Below are 23281 nucleotides of genomic sequence, written 5' to 3'. Positions count from 1 at the left end.
GCTTTTATGATAGTGATTTTCACCAATAAGAAAGTATGAAATAACACTATAAAACTTGTATCAAAATATACATTGTAATAAATAATATTTTACGAGTTACACTATGTTTTAATCCTTTACACATGTTTCCCATGAGACTTGAAAGTGCACCTGTTGGAGAGAGAGTTTCAGAGTTTCACATATCTGCCGTGTCAGAGGATGTTTATAGCCCAGTTGCTGCTATGTCGAGGAGAATTACCAAATTTTTACATCGGATGAAATTTAACAGTTCTTGTGTTGTTATTCAGAGCAAGAGAGAGAGAGAGAGAGAGAGAGAGAGAGAGAGAGAGAGAGGGAGGGAGAGAGAGACTTAACAACAGTTCATACTTTTTTATTGTTGTTGCTGTGTTACAGAGGGAGCCATATCAGTTCATATAGTTTTCTGTTGTTTTTGGACTTAGCATTACATTATTAGGAGAGGCAAAATAGCGAACGAAAGTAAAGCACTTAAATATTATATATGTGAAAACTATTCTTTGATACTAATTTATAACGGCAAAAATGCCTTTACTGTATCAAAAATAGGATTCCGACACGCAAACACACAAGGAAAGGGTATGAACATATTTAACAAGTAAGCTGCAATGTCACAGGAGTTGAGAAAACAAATGATTTTTAAATTTCCTTCCATTTCAAACAGAATCGGATTTTAAACTTAGCTCAGGTGGTCTGTGATGTCAGAGGAAATGCCCCAGTCATTTTAATTGTCCACGATATTATACGTACACCAGTTGCCCTATGACGTCAGAGGTTTGGGTGGGGGAGGGGAATCTCGCAGTGTTGCATGGTGACATTATCGAAGGCATGTTCATAAATCTAGCAACAATGCAGCTTGTCTTCGGACTTCCATAACCATACTACTGGTGACAGCACAGTCTCACGAATCGTCTGCGGAATGATATAACGGTATCTAGCAAAAAGTCAGACATATGTTTCGTGTCAGATATTTTAATATCTCATCCGCTATGATCAGATAAATAAATAGTGATGGGTTTGGCAAATGAGAAGGAATCATTGGAAAGATTCAAGAGTCCTTTCTCGGAGTCCTTTTTGTAACGGCATGTGACATGCAAGCTTGGTCAACAATTTACAGAAATAGTGACGCCCTTAAGGCTTCCTACACAAGCTTAGCAAGTATTTGCCTGCTACTGTCTTCCACATTAGCTTTTATATTCCTTTGCGTCTGGTTGGGCTTAGACGCATGCACTTCCGGGTCTGCAGTGACTGTTGATGTTTCTACAAGCCTAGAAGGAGACGTACTGGTACAACGTATTGCATCTGACAAAAGCGGCGAAATGTCTCCATTTGCTCTTCTTAACTGTTGTCGTATTAACATATTCCTCAGAAACAAACATAGCTACGAAAAAACACACTTAAATATAAAAAAAATTATATATGCCTGTATTCTGCAGCAAAGAAGTTACTTGTGTTTAAATTAAAATTCGTTTATTCTTTCCTGAAGGAATGTTAGCAAACTGGTGTTCAAATCTACTTGCAGACATTTTATGTTATTTGGTGAGTGAACGAAACTTTTTTTCTTTTTTGAGGGCATTACACTGCGCGTTCTTATCTTGCTGTTTAATTTCAGATCGGTCGCAGCTGCAATTTTAAATTTATCTTCCTTCCTGATTATTTTTTCCTCTCAATATGGAAGTTAATGTAGAACATTGAAATTCTTCACTGCTTAGATCAGTTCTTCTGGTGACGTGATTTTAATTAGCTGTAGCTTCTGCGATTCAGTGACGGCACGATGAAACGCACAGAGAACTGGCGGCGAGGCAGAAGAAAGAAGGCTGTACTGCTGGGCAACAGTCAGCGTGTCTGTGTCGCATCGTTAAGATTACGCTATCTAATGACACAGAAGCCACTTCTTGTCGCGGTAATCAGCACGTGGTTTTTACCGTGATTGTGTGGCGAACAATTTATGGACAGCGATGTCAAGGAAAGCAGAATTCCGGTGGGCACACCAGCAAGTAGACTCCACTGCAGGACAGCTGCGGAGTTAACATGTTAGCCTGAAAAATGATAAAGGGCATCTATCCCTATGGTGGGATCCTTGGGGAATGTGATGACTCTGGAAAGCAGAGACTGTTTGTGTGATATGTCTGCAAGTGGTCCCTCGACATTGAGGTTTGTAACTCCTGAGCTTAGACTGCTATACAAAATCTATGGAATATATAGATAAAGTAAGAAAACATATTCACTACTCAGTGGAAAGTGATGAAAGTACTGGAAAATGTTGCCAGAGGATTCTTAGTCGTGCATAGAAGGTTGAACGCTACATCGCTTAAGAGCGTCACTATAGAGCCAAATAGGGCTAGTCCCACAATATGAGGAAAGAACGGGCAGCGGTGGCGAGCAGTTCCAGTGCGCTATGTAGTATTCTTCATTACAACATGGACATTTGAATGACTACGCACAGGCAGAATTATCGAGAAGATTACATGCTAACTAATACTGCAGGCAACGAAAAGACAGAAGAATGCTTGGTGAGGGAAAAACGTCATTCATAAAGTGAAGCAGTCCGTCTTCAGACCACGAGTGACCTACTGGGACCATCCGACCGCCGTGTCATCCTCAGTGGTGGATGCGGATGGGAGGAGGGTGGAGTCAGCAGACCGCTCTCCCAGTTGTTATGATGGTATTATTGACCGAAGCCGTTACTATTCGGTCGAGTAGATCCTCAATTGGCATCACGAGGCTGAGTGCACCGCGAAAAATGGCGGTCTGGATAGTCACCCATCCAAGTGCCGACCACGCCCGACAGCGCTTAATTTCGGTGATCTCACGGGAACCGGTGTATCTACTGCGGCAAGGCCGTTGCCTTGCTTACAGTTAAGGGAGACGAAAATTTAATTGTGATGGCTGACTGTAATTCGACAGGAGGAAAGGGAAGGCAACGAAATATGATAGGAAAACACAGAATAAAAGAGGTCACGTGGTAGAATTTTGCAAAAAAAAACATAATTTAATCATTGCCAACACTTGGTTTACACTGATCAGCCAGAACCGTATGACCACCTAACTAACAGCCGCTATGTCCACCTTTGGCATTGTTAACAGCGGCGACGCATCATGGCATGGAAGCAATGAAGCCTTCGTATGTCACTGGGGGGAGTGAGCAACCCGTTTACACGCACAAGTCACCTAATTCCCGTAAATTCCTGCGAGGATCTGATAAGCTCTGGCGCAACGTTCAGAAACGTACCAAATGTGTTCGATTGGGTTCAGATCTGGCTAGTTGTGGGTCCAACACATCACTGGACCTCACCACTGTGTTACTCGAACCGCTCCATCACACTCTGACCTTGTGACACGGCGCATTATCTTGATGAAAAATTCCATTTCCGTCGTGAAACATGATCATCATGAAGGGGTGTACGTGGTCTGCAACCGGTCTACAATAATCCTCGGCCATTATGATGCCTTGCACGAGCCTCTAGACCTATGGATACGAACGAGAGTATTTCTCAGAGCATAAATGGATCCCCGACATCTTACCTCAGTCCCGCAGTACAGGTGTCAAGCAGATGTTCCCTTGGAAGACGACGGATTAGTGCCCTCCCATCGGCATGATGAAGAAGGTATCGGGATTCGTCAGACCATGCAACGCTCAGACAATGAGCCAACGTCCAGTGCCGATGGTCACGTGCCCCTTTCCGTTGAAGTTGTTGACGTCGTGGTGTTTATGTTGGCACATGCACGGATCGTCGGCTGAGGAGGCCCATTGTTAGGAATGTTCAGTGCACTGTGTGTTCAGACACTTGTAATCTGTCCGGCATTAAAGTCAGATATTAGTTTCGCCACATTTCGCCACCTGTCCTTTTTTTTTTCTTTTTTTTTTTTTTTTTTGTTCGTTATAGTTCGTTGCATTTCGTCTGGGTGGACGTCACAAGACATCCGTTCAAGCTGATCGTTGATTCCTTGACTCAGTTTTTCTATTAAAGAGAGCACGCAGCCCTCTGACCGAACACGCTGAGCTACCGTGCCGGCGGTCCTGTTTCACCAGTCTGCAGTGCCAACGACGTCCGACATTTCCAATGGGATGTGGCTGCCCAATCCCATGACATCTGGACGTCGTTTCTCCTTGGTTTCATAACGTGTTTAAGACACTCACCACAGCACTCCACAAACTCCTGACAAGTCGTGTGGTTTTCGAAATGCTCGTCCCGAGCCTCCGAGCCATCACAATTCGCCCTCGCTCAAACTCAGATGTGTCAAACTTAGAAGCGCGCCTTCCCCATTCTACAAACGGACAGCACCCTCACTCATTCTACATACACCGGCGTTGTGCCTGACTAGAACTTGTTCCTCGCTAGGTGGCGCTGCTATCGCCTGGACGATTTTATATCGATAGTAGGCCGTTAGTCAATGATTTGGCTCATCAGCGTAAAAAATCATGAACCGTGGTTTACGTGGAAGCAACATGGGGCACTGGAAGATTTCGGACTGATTACATAACTATTAGACAGAGATGTCGAAAGGAGACTTTCAACTGTTAGACATTGCGAGAGGCAGATGTCGACTTTGAACATAGTTAATTGGTTATAAATTGAAAACCTAAAAATATTATTAATACGTTGGAAGTTAAGGAGATGGGATCTGAATAATCTGAAGGAAGCCGGCCGGTGTGACCGAGCGGTTCTGGGCCCTTCAGTCTGCAACCGCGCGACCGCTACGGTCGCAGGTTCGAATCCTGCCTCGGGCATGGATGTGTGTGATGTCCTTAGGTTAGTTAGGTTTCCTGATGACCTCAGATGTTAACTCCCATAGTGCTCAGAGCTATTTGAACCATTTTAATCTGAAGGAACCAGAGATAGTTGAGAGTGGCAAAAGTGATTCTAGGCAACATATTACAAAGGTTGCCCAGAAAGTAATGCACCGGATTTTTTTTCTCAGCCGAAAACAATGCTACGCATGCGAAGCGCTACGTATGTATTTTTTGAAGTTTCTTGAGTGAGCACGCCAAGTTTGTGTCACTTCCGACAGGTAGCGTAGCTGCAGGACAGTTTCAAAATGGAATCTGTAGGTGATGTACGTTACAAGCAACGTGCCGTCACTGAATTTCCCGTCACTGAATTTCCCTCTGCAGAGAAAGAAACTATGGGGAATATAAGCAAACGCTTGTGCAAAGTCTGTGGAGCATCTGCAGTGGACAGAAGTACAGCCAGTCACTGGACACGGAGGGTGAGGTCACCACAAGGCAGTTCGGCGGAGTTCAACGATTTGCAGCGGTCGGGGAGACCATTTTCGGTTGTTACACCTGACATGTGGCAGCGAGCTTCCACTAGTTTGGGCCGTTAAAGGATGCCATTCGTGGAAACAGTATGAGGACGATGAGGAGGTGATTCACACAGTGAAGCACTGGCTCCGCCACCAGGACAAGGATTGGTTCCGACATGGCATACACGTCCTTGTTTCGAACTGGAAGAAGGCCATCGAACGGAAAAGTAGAGTGTGTAGATAAAACACCATTCTTTCGTATGTGTAATTCTCATTATGTTCGATAAAGAAATGTTGAAGAATAAAGATGCGGTGCACTACTTTCTGAGCAACCCGCGTAACTGAAACAGCGCAAAGGATTATTGCAAAAGACAAATCGGTTGATTCGAGAGATGAAATAGTGTAGGCAGCAGAAGTACAGATAGATAAATACACGGCCTAGTACAAATCCTCAGATGTCACAGCGGATACTGAATTTGATTAGTGAAAGAAAAAAAGAAAAATGCGACAAATAAAACAGACGAAAGGAAATGCTGACTTAAAAAGAAGATAAACTGAGAGAAAATGCAAAATGTCTAAGCGGGGTTGGCAGAGGACAAATTCGAAGCTGTAGAAATATGCATTCCACATACAGGAATAGAGACCTTTAAATATAAGAGAAGTAACTGTATGAATATCAAGAGCTCAAATGGCAAACAAGTACTAAGCTGGTTCAAATGGTTCAAATGGCTCTGAGCACTATGCGACTTAACTTCTGAGGTCATCAGTCGCCTAGAACTAATTAAACCTAACTAACCTAAGGACATCACACACATCCATGCCCGAGGCAGGATTCGAACCTGCGACCGTAGCGGTCACGCGGTTCCAGACTGAAGCGCCTTTAACCACAAGGCCACACCGGTCGGCAAGCACTAAGCATGGAAGGGAAAGCTGAGAGATGGAAGCAATTTCTGGAGGGACTAAGGAGGAAAACAGACTTGAGAAAAAATTTGTAGGAAGAGAAGAGGAAGTCTATGAGGATGGTGTAGTAGATTTGATACTACGAGATGATTTGGACAGAGCATTGAACAAAGAAAGTAAAAATAAGGACCTGGAGAAGACGACATTCTCATAGGATTACTGCGATCTTAGGGAAAGCCGGCCATTACAAAACTATTCTACTTATTGTGCAATATATGTGAGACAGGGGAAGTATTCTTAGGCTTCAGGAAGAATGTAATAATTCCAATTACAAAGTGAGCAGGAGCTGAAAGGTGTGAATACTGTCGAATTGTGAGTCGTGGTTGTAAGCTATTGACACACGTTATGTACACGAGAACGGAGAAACTTATAGAACCTGACCTAGAGGAAGTTCATTTTGGTTTCCGGTGAAAGGTAGGAACTCAATATTGACCCTCAGTGTTATCTTAGAAGAAGAAAGGCTCACATACGTCAGTAGCATTTGTAGATTTAGAGAAACCTTTTCACAACGTCGACTGGAATACACTCCTAGGAATTCTGAAGTTAGGAGGAGTGAAATACGGGGAGAGGAGAGCTATTTACAACTTTTACAGAAACCGGACGGCAGTTACAATAGTCTAAGGACATAAAAGTGAGAGAGACAGATTTATAACCTGTCTCACATGTTACTCAATTTATGCACTGAGCAAGTAGTAAAGGAAACAAAGGAGAAATTAAGAAAGGAAATTAATGTTCAGGGAGAACAAATGACCTTTGCCGATGACGTTGTAACTGTGTCAGGGATGCCAAAGGACTTGATGGAAGTGACAGTGTCTTGAAATGAGATTATTATAGTGACCATGAACACAACAAAACAAGGGTAATGGAACGTAATCGAATTAATTCAGGGCTTGCTGAGGGAATTAGATTGGGAAATGAGTAACAAAAAGTAATACGTGAGTTTTTGGTAGGAAAATAGTAATGATGACCGAAGTAGAGAGGACATAACATAACGACTGGCAATATCAGGAATAATGCTTATGAAAACGAGGAGTTTGTCAACATTTACTATAAATATAAGTAGGTAGTACGGAATTTATTCGCTGATTGTGAATTCCTTGACATCAGCTGCATTAGGTATTGTTACACCACCTGTTAGTGACAAATGAAAATTTATACCGCACGAGGACTGGAACCGGGATTTGCCGCTTACCTTGAGCTGTCTCCTTAACCATGTCGGTTATCCGTGAATGCTCCCCACTCAGATCGACATATCAATTTACCACACTGTCTACATCCCCTAATACTCTCTTACTTAGATTTCCATAAGAAGGAGAGTGAGACTACATGTTCAACGTTATTCCCGTAGTTTTGTCCTATAAAATAAGTATAAAAGTAAGTATTGGAAAGTCTTTCATATAGTTGTTTGATGGGAGTGTACCCATGTATGAAAATGAATAAGTTGTCCCGACAAGAAGGGAATAGAAGATTTTGCATTGCAGTGCCACAGAAGAATGTTGAGGATTAAATGCATAGATGGAGTAACTAATGAGGAGGATAAAAGAAATTTGTTGAACAACTTGATTAAGGTAGGGATCGGTTGAAATGACATACTGATGCATGTTCATGGGTGTGTGCGCGGGGAATGAAATTATGAAGGGAGATCAAGAGATGAAAACTGTAAAAAAATTCAAGTGAATGCAGGCAGCAATACTTACTTAGCGAGAAGAGGCTTGTACATGATAGAATAGCGTGGAGAGGCGCATAAAATCAGTCTTTGGACTTAAGACCACAACATCAACAACAGCAGCAGCTTATCTCCGTGGTGCATAACGCCTTTCTTGCAGGGTTTGTTGAACGTTTCCGTAGTACGCTCGCGACTTCTGAAAGATCCCTTTCTTCGTTGGATCTTCTCCAATTCTTCTATTAATCCAACATGGTAAAATCACGTGACTGATCAACAGTTGTCAAGAATCCTTCAAACAAGTATGTTATAAGCCACGTTTCTCGTAGATGAATTGCATTTCCTTAAGACTCTTCCAACAAATATCAGCCTTGCATCTACTTTCCCTGTAATTTGTTTTATGTAGTCTTTCCACTTCTGTCCCCTCTGAATTGTTAGTCCTAGGTGTTTTACGGTAAATACTGTTCCAGTGATCTGTCGTCAATAGTGTAATAGTACACTGGTGAGTTTCTTCCTCCGTTTGCAGCTGAGTCTGACGTTGTATGTCATACGTACTCCCATGTACAGGAATCAATAACTTCAGCTGCAAATTAATGTGAGTTTGTGTGGAACGAATTTGTACCAATCTGTCACCTGATCAACAGTAGTTGACGATACCTCTCTATTTAATGAATTGTTCGATACCATTCACAAATTGACAATTGTTATTTTGGATTTAGGTGTTTTGAGGACCATTATATTGTTTGCCGGCTATTGTTTGAAAGTTAAAATAATAATTGCCGAACAAGAGAGAGTGGCTGAGAAGTCGGTCTCTAGTTTTATGTGTCCATAAATTTTTTGTTAACGAATATTTGCACACGAAACAATTTGCAGTTGGTTTTCAGGACGACGAGAATATGAATACTACTCTACAATTCCACATATGCTCCTGCGTTGTCGACCAAACGACGTAAACGTGTAAGAATGTCATCGACTGATTTATGGAGTAAATTCACGGGTGCACTTCGGAGGATAACTGTAGTCTCCTCCTCTAATTCGTCCAGAGTGTGTGGGCTTGTTAGGAGACCTCTTCTACGGCACCACAAGAAAAAGTCACAAAGGGTGAGCGTTCGACATCTCGGAGGCCATTCATTGGGTCCTCGCTTTCCCAGCCAAAGTCCTGGAGACAGTCCAGCCAGACATGAACGATGCAGGCAAAATGAGGTGGCGCTCCGTATTGCTGAAAAACGATATTCACAACATTGTTCCTCTGTGATATCAGTAGCCCCACATATTCATTCAGTATCTGGCGATACCGGTCGCTGTGCTCGGTTTCTTGCAATATGAAGGTGCCAGTGAGGCTATTCGCGGTCACACCGCACAAGACTGTCAATTTTGGTCGACTTTGTGGTTTTTCAGTTGTCATTCCTGGATTTGTTTGTTCCCAATTATGAGAAATCCTCCAACGTCCCAAACACCGCCTCATTCGCTAAATAATGTTCTTGAATAAATCCGGCCAGTCGTTATGCCATACCACTATAATTTCCCCGTATTCCATCCACCTGTCACAGTCCTCTATCCGCAACTCCTGAACAGAATGGATTTTCCGGCGTTTCCAGATTAGATCTTTTTTTAACACTCACTGTGCGTGAGTGGTGACTCCACTCTTACGAATTCTTGGCGTGTTGATTTATGAGGACTGCGCGTGAAGGTCTCCCATTGCCGCTGTATTTTCCGGAGACTGCGCCACTGGAGGTCATCCTTGTTGTGTTCTATCTATAACTGACTCAGGTGTCATCAGCTTGGTGTGACAATTCCTAACGGCTTTTGCACCATGTGTGGCACGAGGGTCTTAAACACTCCGTCACCATCGATGAACAAGGGCTACAGATCACCAAACTTCAAACCGCTAAAGGCTATATTACTCAGAGCGTGTTTGTTCGCTCTATTACAGCATCTTTGGTCGCTCAGCTTATAGGAGAATAGCGAATGAATGAGCTGACAGAATGACACGCAGCGATTTCAAACGGTAGGATCTAAATGACAGCTGAAACGCAACGAAGTATACGAACTTTCGTTTTCGAGGTTAGGTGATTACCAAGTGTAAAACATAAATTGGAATTGTAACGAAATTTCCAAATTTATGGAAACTTTATCGCAGTTTACCAATATTACGGAACATTAGATATGAGGATTATATAAATACAAAACATAAATATACTCAATTTAACCAGCTATTTGAGGAATTATAGACCTAAAGTCTATTGGGGGATATGGATGCCAAACAGCTCAAAACCTAAATCAAAACAATAGAAGATGTTTACCGAAAGGAACTGGCAAAAATCCTTCGATCCAAGAAAAGTGCTCAAAGAACAGGCCATGTTGACTTCCCGAAACGTGATTGGTTTGAAAACGTGGAATTCCTCAGAGATGTGATATCTGCGTTGGAAACAAAATCAAATCTGGTGAGTTCAAATTATTTATAAGCACAAATAATTTCCAATTATGTTGTTATAATTTATTATAACTTTATTTATAAGTTTGTCTCGTTAAAGTGATAACATTATAAGAATCATTGTGCTATACGAAACAGATATCCAATGTTTTGAACCTATCGAGCGTTGCCAAATAACGCTTTGTTACTTCCAGTTTTGTTGCCAGTTGGCAAGATCGCTCTTCTCATATCTTATTTTATCCTCTACCATTTCCAGTAACGAATCAACGTTTACTGATGTCATCTTGATTCTAGTTTGTAAGAGGTCCGAGCATATGTAATTTCGATGTATTGCTCATGCGCTGGCTGCGATATGCAAGGTCTCTGACCAGAGAGCAGTGTTGACTGCAGTAGGAACTGTGTAGCTGTAGCAGTAAGTTGTTGCTAGTCTGCATTCTGGTCTGGAGTCTGCTCTGGTCTGCCCGCATCTCGTGGCCGTGCGGTAGCGTTCTCGCTTCCCACGCCCGGGTTCCCGGGTTCGATTCCCGTCGGGGTCAGGGATTTTCTCTGCCTCGTGATGGCTGGGTGTTGTGTGCTGTCCTTAGGTTAGTTAGGTTTAAGTAGTTCTAAGTTCTAGGGGACTTATGACCACAGCAGTTGAGTCCCATAGTGCTCAGAGCCTTTTGAACCATTTTTTGCTCTGGTCTGGTCTAGTGTATCGTGTTGGCTGGCCCGGTCGCGGTGCAGCGATGCCGGAGCCTGAGTATTATTGTGTAAGGTAAAAAGCAGCCTCGCGCATATGTAGTAATGTTATCTCAAGTCGCATGTAAATGTTTTAAAACTCTCGTAATAATAATCTTCCTCATAAAAAGTAACTTAACAACCATTCATTTCAATTTAAAGAATTTACTAATTTCTCCCATCTATGATCATCCCGATTATTGCAATAGAAAAATCAGTTGCTTCCTTTCATAAATGACAGATAGGTCGGCCAGCATTGCACAGAGCTGTGCCGAAAAAAATTGTTGTAAGAGCAGATATATCCGGCGACTTCATTGAGGTAAGAATTTTTCCTTTTTTATTCAGAATGATCTTTCAGGGCCATGATGCAGCACTGCTGTCGTCCAAAATTTACCAGGTTAAATTCACAGTGAATTATTGAAAAGTCATAAGCGAGCGAAAATTTAATTGAGAGGTTAGTTACATTGTTTTATTACCAGGTTACTGAATTTATTTTTTTATTGGGACGTTACACTGAATGTGAACGACATGATTATAATTTTTACTGTTGACAGGTTTAGAAATTTTTCTGTTTTGAGGTTACGCTAAATGTGAATGAATTTTGAGCTTAGATTAAATGAGAAAGAATTTTGTGGGGACGTTACACTAAATTAGAATCATATTCATATTATTTGCTTTATTTTGTGGGGAGGTTTATTCATATTATTTACTTTATTTTGTGGGGAGGTTACAAGTTCTGTAGACAGAAGGATCTTTGCACTATAATTCAGTCAAAAGATTTGCGGGAACACCATATTTATTTCTCCTCTCAATCCACCTTCTCACCCATTTTCTTTAATTTTTTTCTAGTTTTCCATTTTGTTTTTGTTTCTGTTCTCTTAAGATCGTTGGCAGTAACACAATGCCCGCATTTATGAGTTTCTTCGACATTTTCACCCAGCTGTTGGCTCCCTTGTACGCTCATGTATATGACCGGTGGCGATCAACACAGGGAGGCAACCAAAGAAGCCAGCGGCCAGTGAATGAAACAGAGCACACTTCAACTTTTGACGCTCTCATTTCGGAGTGTGGACTTTGTTCGCTGTCCGTCATTACATGGAGCGAATTTAGCAGCTGCGTCCAAATCACACAACGAATAGCGGGCAAAACGCTCCGCGTAATAAAGCCTTAAACGACCTGGGCGCGCTGTTGTAAAGTCAACTTTCCTGCCATTTCGTCGTTTGCCGTAAGAAGATACTAAGTACTGTTGAGATATTCTCAGGGATCCTGTAACGAAACACAACAACGTTCATTAATAAATATGAACACTCACAAAACTTATCGACATTTGAAACCAGAGAGCGACTCCTCACCCGTCACGTTTAATGATCCCGAGAACTCCGAGCACCAAAATAACATATGCAACTTTCAAAGAAACATCTTTAAATAATGAATGGTATCGAATGATTCATTAAACAAATCAGGTGACATAAGATGAAAACCGGCTTGGTTCTCTTAGATCCTACATGAGTTTACGATACAGTGTGGATTGAGGGGTTACCGCTTAATCTAACTAGACTCATTAAATGCAAACAGACTTACGTCTTACTGAAAAACATGCTAACAAAGAGAAAAGTCAAGGTTTCGCTTCACAGCATGAACAGCAAGAGCATGGTTCTTAATAATGGCCCGCCACAGGGTTCGGCACTAGCCTCCATTCTTTACAGTCCATATATTGCCGACGTACCAGACACAAAATCAGGTAAATTTGCTTAAGCGGACGACCTGACCATCACTTATGAAAGTAAAAATTTTAACGGCCTCAACGATATGTTGAATACAGACCTGGAAGTACTAGGCACCTACTATTCCCGGCTGCATCTGCATCTAAAACCTAACAAAACGACCAGCGCCATAATGCACCTTAACAACAGAAACTCAAGTAAAAAGCTACAGTTCTATGAACAGCCAAACCATCACGCATGAGGATAAACCTTAATGCTTTGATTCCACGCTAATGTATAAGCCACATCTAGAAGATACAAAAAAAAAAAAAAAAAAAAAAACAGAAACTAAAATTCCATAATGCTATCCTGTGGAAACTATCTGAAAGACACAGGGTTGTGGAGGGATCATTTTCGAGACACTAGCTCTTGTCTACAGCGTGGCCGAATACTGTTCACCAGTCTGGAAGAGAACTGCAAATGCATCTAAAGTGGACGTCCAACTGAAGGAGAAAATGCGGATAACCTCTGGAACAGTCAGGATTACACTGTGTGCCTGGCTCCCCATCCTAGCAAACATAGAGCCCCTTTTAACTTAGGCGATCTTAGTTAGCACAAGAACATACGTGAAAATCCTAGACAACAAAGAACTCGCTTTACACTAAAATCTAGCAGACTTAAATCCAGGTCACCTTTATGGAAACTGGCGAAGAATTGCAAAGGATACGTCATGAAGACAGCTTGGAAAAAGCTATGGACTGTAAGTCGACGTAAGAACTGAAACTAGGTGGACCACCCCGAGAAGAAAACTAATGGATTCAACCTCCAGTGGAAATATTGTGGACAACTCTGAACCGTGTCAGGACGAATGTTGGTAGGTATAAGCAACTGATGAATAAATGGGGACTATTGGACAGTCCTGAATGTGAGTTTGGGCAAATCCAGTCGGGGGAGCATTTACTTGCGTGTGAAGCGCATGGCTATGAGGGTGATCTGAAGGATGTACACAGACCCTCCGACTCATCCGTAAAGTGGGTCAAGAATATTTGTAATATTATACAGGAGTATAAGAACATATATAAAGAATATCGTAACTCAGAATCTAACTGCTAGAGTATTTTCGTTAACTCATTGTGGGGTGAATGCCTTTGTAAATGTCGAACGAGAAAATAAATAAATAAATGGACGCAATGATAAATATTCGTTTCCGTGTACGTGTGTGTGTGTGTGTGTGTGTGTGTGTTTGTGTGTGTGTGTGTGTGTGTGCGTGTGTGTGTGTGTGAACTATACTATCGACAACAGCGCTGCCAAAGCAGAGGCGCTAAACACAGCCTTCCGAAATGCCTTCACGAAAGAAGACGAAGTAAATATTACAGAATTGGAATCAAAAACAGCTGCCAACATGAGTAACTTAGAAGTAGATATCCTCGGAGAAATGAATTAACTTAAATCACTTAATAAAAGCCAGTCTTCCGCTCCGCCGGCCGCGGTGGACGAGCGGTTCTAGGCGCTCAGTCCAGAACCGCGCGACTGCTACGGTCGCAGGTTTGAATCCTGCCTCGGGAATGGATGTGTGTGATGTCCTTAGGTTAGTTAGGTTTAAGTAGTTCTAAATTCTAGGGGACTGATGACCTCAGATGTTAAGTCCCACAGTGCTCAGAGCCATTTGAACCATTTTATTTTCTTCGCTCTAGACTGTATACCAATTAGAGGATGTCGAATTAAACAACTTTCAGCAGTCAAATTTCCAACCGTGCTTTATTTGGCAACCACTTTCAGCGTCTTACTACTCCATCTTCAGGCCCTTGGCCGACTCAGGTGATAGTTGAAGCGATCACTGTGGCGAGTATCTATTAATAACAGTATTGCTGGCCTTTGTTTTGACCACAGCCGCCGTAGACTCTTCCTCTACTTCAGTCAGGGTCCTTGATGGTGTAGTAAAACGCCGAAACTGGGTGCCAAATAAAATGAGCTTGGAAATTTGGCGGCTGAAAGATGTTTAATTTGACATCCACTATCGAACATTCGAGTCCCGCAACCATCTCTTAAAAGATGGACGTACAGAGTATACCAATTAGGCTCCTTTCAGAGTATGTGGATGCAATACCTCCACACTCAACAATCACTTAGGTCGTAGAAGGAATCGTATCTAAAGACTGGTAAGTTTCACAGGTCACACCAATATTCGAGGAAAGTAGTAGGAGTAATCCATTAATTTACATATCGTTAACGTCAATACGCAGAAGGATTTTGGAACATTGGTTGTGTTCCAACATTATGAATTCCCTCGAAGAGAGCCATCTCTTGACACACAGTGAACACAGATTTGGAAAACATCGTTCTTGTGAAGCGAAACTATCTCTTTAGTCATACGAAGTATTGAGTGCTGTTGAAAAGATATTTCTAATTGGTACCGTATTTCTAGATTTCGAGAAGGCTTTTGACACTGTACCACACAAGCAGCTTGTAGTGAAATAGAAAGTGTACGGAATATCGACTCAGTTATGTGACTGGATTCGTGATTTCCTGTCAGAGACGTCACAGTTCGTACTAACTGACGGAAAGTCATCGAGTAAAACAGAAGTGATTTCTGACGTTCCCCAAGGTAGTATTATAGGCCCTCTGCTGTTCCTTATCTATATAAACGATTTAAGAGACAATCTGAGAAGCCGTCTTAGGTTGTATGCAGATAATGCTGTCGTTTATTGTCTAGTAAAGTCATCGGAAGATCAAAACAAATTGCGAAAGATTTAGGAAAGACATCTGTATGGTGCGAAAATTGGCAGTTGACCCAAAATAACGAAACGTGTGAGGTCATCCAAATGAGTGCTAAAAGCAAACCATTAAACTTTTGTTACACGATAACTCAGTCTAATCTAAAGGCCATAAATTCAACTAAATACCTAGGAATTACAATTACGAACAACTGAAACTAGTAGGAACGCTTAGAAAATGTTGTGGGGAAGGCAAACGAAAGACTGCATTTTATTGGCAGAACACTTAGAAAATGTAACAGATCTACTGAGGAGACTGCCTACACTAAGTTTGCCCGTCCTCTTTTGGAATACTGCCACGCGGTCTGGGATCCTTACCAGATAGGATTAACGGAGTACATAGAGAAACTTCAAAGAAGAGCAGCATGTTTTGTATTACTGCGGAATGGGGGACAGAGTTTCACGGACATGATACAGGATTTGGAGTGGACATAATTGAAACAAAGAAGTTTTTCGTTGCGGAGGAATCTTCTCACGAAATTCCAATCACCAACTTTTTCCGTCGAATGCGAGAATATTTTGTTGATGTCCACCTACAAAGGGGGAAACGATTATCATAACAAGTTATGGAAACCAGAACTCTCACAGAAGGGTACAGGTGTTTGTTTCTTCCGCGCGCTATTCGAGATTGGAATTATAGAAAATTATTGTGAAGGTGGTTCGATGAACCCTCTGTCAGGCACTTACGTGTGATTTGCAGAATATCCTTGTAGATGTAAACGTAGAAGTAGATGTAGACGACCGCGAGAAGAAGGCCGGTGGATTCAGCCTCCCGAGAAAATGCTGTGGACGACTTTGAGCCGTATCAGGACGAGTGTTGGTAGGTGTAAGCAACTGACCAACAAGTGGGGACTATTGGACAGTACTGAACGTGAGTGTGGGGAAATCCAATCAGTGGAACATTTGTTACTATACGTTAAGTGTCTTGAGCTGACAGCAATCTATTTAAAATGAATTACACCAGACGCGTTTCGCTTTTATTTATAAAGCGTCTTCTGAGGTTATTCTGTAAATTGGATACAAACTTTTGTACATTTTTTCATTGTTTTAGGTTAAAAACAGCGTTTTCTTTATAATGTTGGTCTGCAAGTTACTTACGGTCTTTCTTTACATATTCTGCTCCTTCCCTCCCTGCTAGCGGCACTTGTTGTCAAAGGGCTTCATTTGCACTTGGCAGTTTTTGAGATTCTGCAGTATCTCCTGCGCTGCACTATTTACAATTGACTTTCTTAACCGTTTTTCATTCCTCACTGCCACAGTGTTTATGTCTATTCGTTTGTTTTCGTTCACGTTGGGATGTTGCCTAACCTATGAAACGAGTTTTGGGAGATCCATCTCTCTCTTTCTCGCTCTCTCTCTCTCTCTCTCTCTCTCTCTCTCTCTCTCTCTCTCTCTCTCACACACACTCACACACACACACACACACACACGCACAAAATGGTTTCATAGGTAGGCGATACAACGTGAACAGAAACAAATGAATAGGCATAAACATGGTGGCACTGAGAAATAGTTAAGAAAATCAGTTGTAAATGGTGCAGCGCAGCAAATAACGCAGAATGCAAAAAACTGCCAAGTGCAGATGCGAAATGAAGCCTGTCGACACCAACCACTGCTATCAAGAAGGGAAGGAGCAGATTATGTAAAGAAACACGGCAAGTAGCTTGCAGACCAACTTTATAAAGAAAACTCTGTTTTTAACCTAAAGCAATAACAAAATATACAAACGTATACATCCAGTTTACAGAATAACCACAGAAGAAACGCGTTTGGTGTAATTTTTTTAATTCGATTGCAGTCAGCTCAAGACAGAGAACCCATACTAACAGATGTTAACACCTGCTGCGGAAGATGGCCAAGCAAACAAACGTATAGTGGAACATCTAGTTGCGTTTCAAGTGCTTGGCAATGAGGGTTATCTGAAGGACACACAGATATTCCGACTCAGCCATAGAGTGGATCAAGAATACTTTTATCATTGCGTAGTATTATAAGAACATGTTTAAAGATTATCGTTAGTCAGAATAGAACTGCTAGAACGTTGTAGTTAATACATTGTGTGGTGAATGCCTTTGTGAATGCTGAACAAGGAAATACATCAGTAAATACACTACTGGCCATTAAAATTGTTACACCACGAAGATGACGTGCTACAGACACCAAATTTAACCGACATGAAGATGATGCTGTGATATGCAAATGATTAGCTTTTCAGAGAATTCACACAAGGTTGGCGCCGGTGGTGACACCTACAACGTGCTGACATGAGGAAAGTTTCCATCCGATTTCTCATTCACAAACAGCAGTTGACCAGCCTTGCCTGGTGAAACGTTGTTGTGACGCCTCGTGTAAGGAGGAGAAAAGCGTACCATTACGTTTCCGACTTTGATAAAGGTCGGATTGTAGCCTATCGCGATGGCGGTTTATCGTATCGCGACATTGCTGCTGGCATTGGTCGAGATCCAATGACTGTTAGCAGAATGTGGAATCGGTGGATTCAGGAGGGTATTACGGAACGCCGTGCTGGATCCCAACGGCCTCGTATTACTAGCAGTCGAGATGACAGGCGTCTTATCCGCATGGCTATAACGGATCGTGCAGCCACATCTCGATCCCTGAGTCAACAGATGGGGACGTTTGCAAGACAACACCATCTGTACGAAGAGTTCGACGACGTTTGCAGCAGCATGGACTATCAGCTCGGAGACCATAGCTGCGGTTACCCATGACGCTGCATCACGGACAGGAGCGCCTGCGATGGTGTACTCAACGACGAACCTGGGTGCACGAATGGCAAAACGTCAATTTTTCGGATGAATCCAGGTTCTGTTTACAGCATCATAATGGTCGCATCCGTGTTTGGCGACATCGCGGTGAACGCACATTGGAAGCGTGAATTCATCATCGCCATACTGGCGTATCACCCGGCGTGATGGTATGGGGTGCCACTGGTTACACGTCTCGGTCACCTCTTGTTCGCATTGACGGCACTTTGAACAGGGGACGTTACATGTCAGATGTGTTACGACCCGTGGCTCTACCCTTCATTCGATCCCTGCGAAACCATACATTTCAGCAGGATAATGCACGACCGCTTGTTGCAGGTCCTGTACGGGCCTTTCTGGACACAGAAAATGTTCGACTGGTGCCCTGGCCAGCACATTCTCCAGGTCTCTCACCAACTGAAAACGTCTGGTCAATGGTGGCCGAGCAACTGGCTCTTCACCATACGCCAGTCACTACTCTTGATGAACTGTGGTATCGTGTTGAAGCTGTTTGGGCAGCTGCACCTGTACGCGCCATACAAGCTCTGTTTGACTCAATGCCCAGGCGTATCAAGGCTGTTAATACGGCCAGAGGTGGTTGTTCTGGGTACTGATTTCTCAGGATCTTTGCACCCAAACTGCGTGAAACTGTAATCACGTGTCAGTTCTAGTATAATATATTTGTCCGATGAATACCCGTTTATCATCTGTTCTTCTTGGTGTAGCAATTTTAATGGCCAGTAGTGTAAATAAGGTGGCACAATGATACCAATTCGTTTCAGTGTGTGTGTGTGCGCGTGTGTATGGACGATGTGCACAAGCGGACACAGACAGCCAGAGCTGAGCGTGCCGCCCTGTCCGCCGCGCGCCGCCGTCGTCCTCGGCCCTCGTGCTCTCTTCTCGAGTAGCCACTCGGACGGCGGCCGAGGTAATTTGGCGGCACGGCAGCGCAAACGTTCGCCAGGTTGCGATTAGGCGCGTAATGAGCCCGGTCCGACCGCGGCTGTGTGTGGTCGCCTGGCGAAGCGTCGCCTCGCCTCGCTTCCCGGGCCCCACACGCGCAGCAGCTGCGCCAACGGCCGTTCCGGTGCTGAGCACCCTCTGCCACGCACCTTATACTGGGGCGTGTCACAGCTCACTTAACTCCCCTACGAGGTAGTCTGGCACGCTCGAAATTACGCCGCTCTCGCCTGCTGTCTACACGGAGAATACTTGAAAATTTTCTCTTACTGAGCTTATAAACAATGTGTTAGATGACTTCTCGTTGAATCGGGTGTACTGCCGTTGGTCTGCGTTTTTCTAACACAACATTTGACGTCGTACCTCGGCGTCTTCATCAGATGCTTTCTGTGACCTGATGAAGACGCCGAGGTACGACGTCAAATATTGTGTTAGAAAAACGCAGACCACCGGCAGTACACACGATTCAACGAGATGTCACAAAATCAACGGGAAAGTCTAAGAAATTGCAATGTGTTAGATGCCCTTCATTTTGTCTTTAAGACATGTAAAGACACCAGAGAGACAATACTGACGTTGTGGTTGATAATGGAAGCGAGACTAAAGAAAAATAAAGACACTTTCATAGGATTTGTCGACCTGGAAAAAGCGTTCGATAATGTAAAATGGTGCAAGGTGTTCGAAATTTTGAGAAAGATAGGGATAAGCTGTAAGGAGAGATTTACAAGAACCAAGAGGGAATAACAAGGGTGGGCGGCCAAGAATGAAGTGCTCGAATTAAAAAGTGTGTAAGACGGGGATGTAGTATTTCGCCCCTACTGTTCAATCTGTACAGCGCAATGATAGAAATAAAAGGAAAGTACAAGAGTGGAACTGAAATTCAAGGTGAAAGGAGCCGGCCGTTGTGGCCGAGCGGTTCTCGGCGCTTCAGTCCGGAACCACGCTACTACTACGGTCGCAGGTTCAAATCCTGTCTCGGGCATGGATGTGTGTGATGTCCTTAGGTTAGCTAGGTTTAAGTAGTTCTACGTTCTAGGGGACTGATGACCTCAGATGTTAAGTCCCACAGTGCTCAGAGCCATTTGAACCATTTTCAAGGTGAATGGATATCACTGATGACATTGCTATCCTCAATTAAAGAAGCATGAACAGTCTAATGAGTACAGAATATGGATTGAGAATATTTCGAAGAAAGACGAAAGTAGTGAGAAGTAGCAGAAATGAGAACAGCGGGAAATTTAACATCACGACCGATGGTCACGAAGTAGATGAAATTAAGGAATTGTGCTCCCTAGGCAGCAAAGTGCCAACGGTCTTGCCGCTGTGGTAACACCGGTTCCCGTCAGATCCTCGAATATAAGCGCTGTCGGGTTGGGATGGCACTTGGATGGGTAACACCGGCCAGACTGGCCAAGCGGTTCTAGGCGCTACAGTCTGGAACCGCGTGACCGCTAGGGTCGTAGGTTCGAATCCTGCCTCGAGCATGGATGTTTGTGATGTCCTTAGGTTAGTTAGGTTTCAGTAGTTCTAAGTTCTAGGGGACTGATGACCTCAGAAGTTAAGTCCCATAGTGCTCAGAGCCATCTGAACCTTTTTTTGGATGGGTAACCATCCAATCTGCAAAGCTCTGTTGGCAAGCGGGATGCACTCAGCCCTTGTGAGACAAACTGACGAACTAACTGATTATGAAATAGCCTCTCTGGTCTCGTAAACTGACATACGGCCGGTAGAGCGGATTGCTGACCACATGCCCCTCCATATCGGCATCCAGTGCCGCCTTTGGGCTCAGGACGACACGGCGACCGGTCGGTACCATTGAACCTTCGTGGCCTGTTCGGGCGGAGTTTAGTTGAACTTGGTTTTAGTTTAGTTTTAGGCAGCAAAATAACCAATGACGGGGTTACCAAGTACTTTAGTGTTGTTCGTGGAGATGCTGCTACCAGAAGGGATACGGTACACTGGGTAGTCAGAAACAATCCTAAAAGCGTCTGTGTTGCATGATTGGCTATGCTGAGAAATAATTGTTAAGAAAAAGTTTCGATACGTTGCGCTTTTTCCGAGTTAATTAGCACTGAAGTTAGCCAGTCGGGTCGTTGCGCACATTCAAGTGACTCCCCAGATATAATCATTGTCAGTTGTTCTCATAGCGTGGATGATAGCGCTCGAGACTGCTCAGCCTATGGCCGAAGTCCAATATTTGCATCGCTCTCTTGATCGATGTTAGGAAACCGAGCGAAAACACATTTGGCGACACCGTCTCTGGCGGGCCGCTGGAATTTGAGCGCGCAACGGCACTGACTGACTAACATCAGTGATTATTAACTCAGAAACACCGCAAAGCGCAGATATTTTTTCTTAACTACTATTTCTCAGCACAGCCTACCCTTCAAAACCATTACAAGCTCACAAGACTAACTAGCCTATATAGTGCTCGTGAACGTCGTCAGATGTTGACTGACAGCTGTAAACGAGATGTCACGTCATTTCCCCCCCCCTCCCCTCCCATCGTCTCCCCCCACCCCAGAGAGTGTTATCAGTATTTGACAGACAGTGGCCCACTGTGGCACTGAATGGCTACATGAGGGCAGGCACACTCATTACCAAGATTCCGATCGACCACGTCTGACCACCACAAGGAACGATTACCATATTGGGCACCTAACACATCGTAAGCACTTTAAATAAACACAGCCATCCGAGAACAAGTAATGGACTCTCTGCAAGATTCTGCAAATTGTAGTGGAACATGTCTGTTATCGTTTACTAACAGGAGGAAACTTAGAGAGATACTTTTGCTGTTCTGTGCACGGTATAGTTACGTACACTGATCAGCGAAAACATTATGACTATCGTCCTACTATCAATAAAAACACAAGCAGGTGATAGCAGTGTCACTTGGCGAGGAATAACTGCTAGTCAGATACAGCGCACGGTGTATATGCGTGAGTGTGTTGTCCGTGTGTAGAATGGGGTTCAAAAATGGTTCAAATGGCTCTGAGCACTATGCGACTTAACTTTTGAGGTCATTAGTCGCCTAGAACTTGGAACTAATTAAACCTAACTAACCTAAAGACATCACACACATCCATTCCCGAGGCAGGATTCGAACCTGCGACCGTAGCGGTTGCCCGGCTCCAGACTGCAGCGCCTAGAACCGCATGGCCACTCCGGTCAGCGTAGAATGGGGACGCGCACAATGTGTCTGAGGTTGAGCGAGGACAAATTGTGGTGGTCCTGAGGCTCGGCACAATCGTTTCGAAAACTGTACGATTTGTGGGGTGTTCGAGGAGTGCTGAGATGAGTGTCTTCAATATGTGGCGAACCCAAGGTGGAACCGCGCCCAGACGTCGCAGAGTTGGGGGGCAACCCCTCATTGCCGATGTCTGACATTGCAGCTGGTCAGACTGGTGAAACAAGATAGGAGGCTTTAATGCCATGCAGAGTACATGTATGTCTGAACACATAGTGCATCTAACACTCCTAACAGTGGACCTCCACAGCCGACGACCCATGCTTGCGCCAATGTTAACGCCATGAAATCGGCAACTACGACTGAAATGGGCACGTGACCATCGGCACTGGACGTTGTCGCAGTGGCAGAGCGTTGCATGGCCTGATGAATCCTGATACCTTCTTCATGATGACGATGGGAGGACGCGAATCCCTTGTCTTCCAGAGGAAAGTTTCTTGACAACTACACTATGGGGTGCAGACAACTATACTAGGGGATGGAGGCAAGCTGGCAGCGGCTCCATTATGCCCTGGGGAATACTAACGTGAGGATCAACGGTTCCAGTGGAGTTCTTGCAACGCACCATGATAGTCAAGGAGTGTCACACACAGGTTGCAGACTATGTACACCCTTTCATGACGACCACGTTCTCCGACGGCACTGTCAGTTTTCATCAAGATAATGCGCCATGTCACAAGGCCAGGAATGTGAGGCGGTGGTCTGAGGAACACGGTGGCGAGTTTCAGTTGATGTGCTGGCCCCACAACCCACCAAACCTGAAAGCAATCGAACACATCTGGGATGTGAT

The sequence above is a fragment of the Schistocerca piceifrons genome, chromosome 7 (genome assembly GCF_021461385.2).
Source record: "Schistocerca piceifrons isolate TAMUIC-IGC-003096 chromosome 7, iqSchPice1.1, whole genome shotgun sequence".
NCBI lineage: Eukaryota > Metazoa > Arthropoda > Insecta > Orthoptera > Acrididae > Schistocerca > Schistocerca piceifrons.
Note: the sequence above shows the minus strand (reverse complement) of the source record.